Source organism: Scylla paramamosain, chromosome 16, assembly GCF_035594125.1.
Source record: "Scylla paramamosain isolate STU-SP2022 chromosome 16, ASM3559412v1, whole genome shotgun sequence".
Taxonomy (NCBI): domain Eukaryota; kingdom Metazoa; phylum Arthropoda; class Malacostraca; order Decapoda; family Portunidae; genus Scylla; species Scylla paramamosain.
Window position 1 is genome coordinate 10,255,001 of NC_087166.1, and position 5,985 is coordinate 10,260,985.

Genomic DNA, 5,985 nt, shown 5'->3' on the forward strand with positions numbered 1-5,985 from the left:
CGCCTCTCGCTTCAACACATTCCACTTCAAATACACCTTTTCCCTTACATATACATACATATGAAGAACTTAAATTATGAAGAGAATAATACTACATAATAGAAAATGAGTAAAAAAGTCTTATACTAACTTATAACTAAAAATAAAGACAAGTTTAGAAGGAAAAACGGAACACGGGGGACACTAAGAAAACGTGTTCCTTTTCAGGGTAAACTCAGTTAATAACATGATAAAAGAGAGAGAGAGAGAGAGAGAGAGAGAGAGAGAGAGAGAGAGAGAGAGAGAGGAGAGGAGAGAGAGAGAGAGAGAGAGAGAGAGAGAGAGAGAGATGAGGGAGGGGCAAGGCGCACAGACGGAAGGTGTGAATCGTTTTGCTTGATCCTCCTCCTTTAAGTCAACCGCCGCCCTTCATATGGAATCTTTTACTTGATAATCTAATCCACCACACATTGGAAGGAGTGGAAGGTTGAGTGGAAGAAAGACATGCCCTGGGTCCATTATCTTTATGAGTGACTTCACGCCTCCATCTGTCACGCCTGGAGTGTAGCGTTACCCATCCCTCACACTACCTTCCCGTACCTCCCCCTTGTACCTACATCTCTCTCGCCTGGGCTGCACCATCACTCATCTCCCATCACCCCTACACTACCTTCCCGCTTCCCCGCTACACCTCTATTTGTCCAGCCTAGAGTGCAGCATCATTTATCTCCCAAACACCTTTCAGTACACCCCCCTACACCTCCGTCTTTCTAGCCTGAGGTGCAGCATCACTCATCTGTTAACCACAACACTACCTCCCAGCACCCCTCCTACACCTCCATCTGTCCAGCCTGGTGTTCAGCATCACTCATCCTCCAACCCACCAAATTACCATCCCGCACTAATTCTTCCCCTCAATCTGTACAGCCTGGGGTGCAGGATCACTCATTCCCCAACCCCCCCACCCCCCACACTATCTTCCTGCACCTCCCATACCGCTCCATCTGTCCAGCCTAACACCCTAAACTACCTTTCCGCACCGCCCCAACCCCTCCATCTGGACAGCCAGTGGTGTGTAGCATCACTCATCCCCCAAAAGCCTCAAATTACCTTCCCGCTGCCCCCCTACCCCTGCATCTTTCCAGCCTGGGGTGCAGCATCACTCATTCCCCAACCCCGCAAACTGCCCCTGACTGGCCAGCTGACTCTCCATGCTGTCTACACGCCCGTGGTGAGCCAGGCGAGGACTCAAGTAAACTGTTTCCTACTTTCTTTTACACTTTCGTATGTTCTCATTACTGCTTGACTTCTGGTCTCGCTAAAATTTGTGAGCAAGATTAGTATTGTTCATTGCCTCAAAAACTCCATTCTTTCATCCATCAACTGGACACGACCTTCCAGACAACCATCCCCTCTCCTTCACTGACACACAACTGCCCCCTCTTCAACACTGAACATCCTCTGTCTGTACTTTGCTTGTCATCCAAACTCCAAACTTCACAGCTCATCTCTTGCTTCCTCTGCAGAACTAAAGGAAGAAGAAGAGGAGATGAGAAGAAGAATGGAACAAGGAGGAGGAAGGGAAGAGGAAGAAATTAGACCAATATCTCTTTACTTATAAAAACCACAAGATTACACCTTCTCCACCTCCTCCTCCTCCTCCTCCTCCTCTCCTCCTCCTCCTCCTCCTCCAAAGACAAGGTGGAGGTGGAGCTGTTTGATATAGGTTCCCCTACTCCTCCATCCCATGAAAAACGTACTTCACGATCTAAATTCTAAATCAACACTTGCCGCCTAATCTCCATTTTCTGTTTGATGGGGAGCTCTCGTATTCCAGCTAAGTTTGTGAGAGAGAGAGAGAGAGAGAGAGAGAGAGAGAGAGAGAGAGAGAGAGAGAGAGAGAGAGAGAGAGAGAGAGAGAGAGAGAGAGAGAGAGAGATAATATTATAAGTTTATATTATATATAATTATTTTTGTAGTTATCTAAAAATTGTTATTGTTGTTGTTGTTGTTGTTGTTGATGTTGTTCTTTGATTCATTACATTATTTTTTTCGTCAGTAGTAGCAGTACTAATAGTAGTAGTAGTAAAAGTAGTAATAGTAGTAGTTATTATTATTACTTACTGACGTGCCATATCCCGTAGGACGTTGGCAACCATGGTTTGCCACTGCTCCCTGTCTCTTGTTGCTTGTATCAACTGAGCTGCAGACATTCCTCCTCCAGTCACTCGCACCAGTCCATCCATGTGCTTCTGTCTTGGTCTTCCTTGTGGTCTCTTGCCTTCTATTTTACCAGTTAGAGATAGATGTTCCAGTCCCTCTCTTCTCATAACATGGCCCAGGAAGCGCATCTGTCCACTCCTAACCGTACTCATCAACTCTCTTCCAACACCCACCCCTTGCAACACTTCTTCATTTGTTCTTCTTTCTGTCCAAGATATCTTAAGCATCCTCCTCCAGAACCACATCTCAACTGCTTGAAGTCTTTGTTCATCTGCCTTTCTCATTGTCCAGGACTCACAGCCGTACAACAAAACCGACCATATAAAACATTTCGCAAACCTTCTTCTTGTACCCATTGATACTTTAACATTCGTCACCAAGTTTTTAATCTTGCCAAATGCATTCTTTGCAAATACTATTCTCTTCCTTATATCCATCTCACATTTCCCATCACATGTGATCGATGTGATCGTGCTTCCCAAATAATTAAAGTTGTCTGTTTGATTGAGGGGTTCTGCATCAAGTATTTATTTGTGGCGGTTGTTCCTCTTTCGATACTACCATCACTTCCGTTTCCTTTTTGTTAATTGTTAGGCCTCTCTGTCTGCTTGATCTATTTAGTGTGTTAACTAGGTCTTGCAGTTTATCTTGGGATTCCGCCATCAGCACCGTATCGTCTGCATATCATGTTTTTGATGTTGGTGCCTCCCACTTTTACTCCTTCCATATCTCTTAAATCCCTCATTATAATTTAACTGTAGTAGTTGAAGAGATCAGGGGACATCACACATCCCTGCCTCACGCCTCTCTTTATGCTCTGCGTCTCCGACTTTTTATCCCCTACTCGCACTGCTGCTTCTTGGTTTCAATATAAGTTATGTATTAGTCGAAGATCTTTACCATCTATTTCTAACCCTTCCAATATTCTCATAAGGTCTACATGTTTAACACAGTCGAACGCTTTCTCATAATCTACAAAACAAACATAAAGATCTTTCTTCACTTCTTTTAATCTTTCCATGAACATCCTCAGAATGAAGATCGCGTTCCTCGTACCTTTCTCTTTGATGAAACCACACTGTTCATTTCCAATCTCAGGGAGTATTTTATTCCTCATTCTATCTAGAACCACTCGTGAAATTATTTTTGTTACCTGACTCATGATACTGATTGTGCGATGTTTATTGCACTCAAGAGTTCCCGGCATCTTGGGCAAAGTAATAAAAGTTGATTTATACATCTGTGCTGCTCTCTCCCCATTCTCATATACTTGCCTAGCAATCTCTGTTAACAGGTCTACGCCATATTCATCCAATGCTTCCAATATCTCCCCCGCTATCCCATCATCTCCTGTTGCCTTTCTTTTTTTTTCATTTTCTTTAAAGCTTCCCGCATTTCTGCCTTTATTATTGGTGGACACTCCCCATTGTTGTTCACATCAAGGATTTCTGCCCTATCGTCATGGAATAATTCACCAATATACTCTGTCCACCTTTCCAAAATTGCATCTGCTTCCATCACTACTGTTCCATCCCTCTTTTTTATTCCAGTGCTAGTTGTTGTTTTCTTTTTTATATGTTATCTCCTTCACTTTTTCATACATCAGCTGTTGGTCCCTTTTTCCCAGTTCTTCTATCTCTTCACAGTTGCCGTTCATCCATATTTCCTTTGCCTCAATACATTTTCGATGAATTTGTCTGTTTAGTACATTATACCGTTCCTCATTTCGTCCTTTTAGCTGTCTTCTTTCATCCATCATGTACAAAATCTCCTCTGTCATCCAAGGTTTCCTTGCTCTTCTCTCTCTCTCTCTCTCTCTCTCTCTCTCTCTCTCTCTCTCTCTCTCTCTCTCTCTCTCTCTCCTCTCTCTCTCTCTCTCTCTCTCTCTCTCTCTCTCTCTCTCTCTCTCTCTCTCTCTCTCTCTCTCTCTCTCTGGGATTAAATTGTTTCCTTCTTTGATAGCTTTTTCTAAATTATTTTTTGATTGCTTTTTCTAAATTATTTCATTTTTGTTCTGCCGTCTGTTCTGCTGTGCATTCATCTTTCAGCTGTTCATACTTGTTTCGTACTTTTAATGCATACTGATTCTTTATTCCCTCCGTTTTTAACAGTTGCAGGTGTCGTCTTGGTTTCCTTTCATTAATCCTTATCTTCTTAGGCTTTACCTGTACAGTAGCCACCACTGGTACGTGGTCACTATTGCAATCAGCTCCTGAGTACGTCTTAACTTGCTGGATTGAATTTCTAAATCTCTCGTTTATTGTTATATAATCTATCTGGTTTCTAGCTCTGTCACCAGGATTTTTCCATGTCCAGAGATATCTTGGATGATGCCTGAACCACGTGTTTGCTATTACTTGTTCATTCTCTAAACACCAGTCCACAAACCTATCATCTCTCTCATTTCTTTGTCCCAATCCATGTGGACCTACAATGTTCCCCGTTCTTCCTAGTCCAACTTTAGCATTAAGGTCACCCATCATTATTATTACTGTTATTATTATTTATGTAATTGAATTAAAAGTAGTTATTTAATTATATTTGTTTGTTTATTTATTTATTTATTTATTTATTGAATTTCTTGCTACAATTTAAAATGATGCATACTACACTTATTTTATTTCCATCGACGTATCCACTTACTCAGACACCCACCCATCCACCCACTCACCCACCTCCACAAGCACACCCATCGACCTACCCACTCAACCACATCCACCCATCCACACACCACACACTCCCTACAAGCCCACCCGCTCATCCCTCCACCCATATACCCACTAACCCACCCACCTACAGCCATCCATCCTCCCAACCACACTCACCAATCCATCCACCCTACCATCCACTATACACTGACCTACCCATCCACAGCCACAACCATCCAATAATCCATTCACCCAGCAATCCGCTGTCTACTAACACAACCTACTGACTCATTCACACCCATCCACCCAACCACTTCCCATTTATCCACCCATCCATTCACCTCCACCAAACCTACCATCTACGCATCACACACCATCCACTCACCCATCCATCTTTTCACACACACACACCCACCCATCCACGCATCCACACACCAATTCATCCATTCAACCACTCACTTACCTATCTACTTACTGTGTGTGTGTGTGTGTGTGTGTGTGTGTGCGTGCTTACTGCGGGCAAGGCTACTGGTGCACACGCTCCCTGGCCATGACGTGCCTATGACGTGAGTGTTTTTGTCTGGCCAATGCTATCGAGGTACGTCACGGTGTGTGGGGGACGGGGGAAGGCGGGAAACACATGCTGGAGGCTTCAGTTTGCTGCTGGGTGTCACGGTGACCGGTTGGTGTCAATACTATTTTTATTTTGCTTCAATATCACGTTTGCAAAACAATTCACCGGTACATTGTCTATTCATCCGGCTTCCTACCGTGTCTGCACAGCGTCTGGAGTGTGGCAGGCCTTGTAAGTACAGTATGTTATGTATCTGATAAGGTTAGCTAGGTTGTTTAAGTGTCCTTAGGGAATAAGGTACTTTGGCCGGGTTACGTTAGTTACACACACACACACACACACACACACACACACATGCACACACACACACACATGTAAGACAGAGGAAAAATACCGATTGGAGTGACACGGCCAAGGTGGAGTAGGAGGGGGCGGAAGAAAAGGCGAATAAGGTTGTCTATCCTGTAGTAACGGTGCACACAACACACACACACACACACACACACACACACAAAACTCCGAAGGAGGGAGACTGGGAGGGAAAGGGGGCAGGGTCCCCAG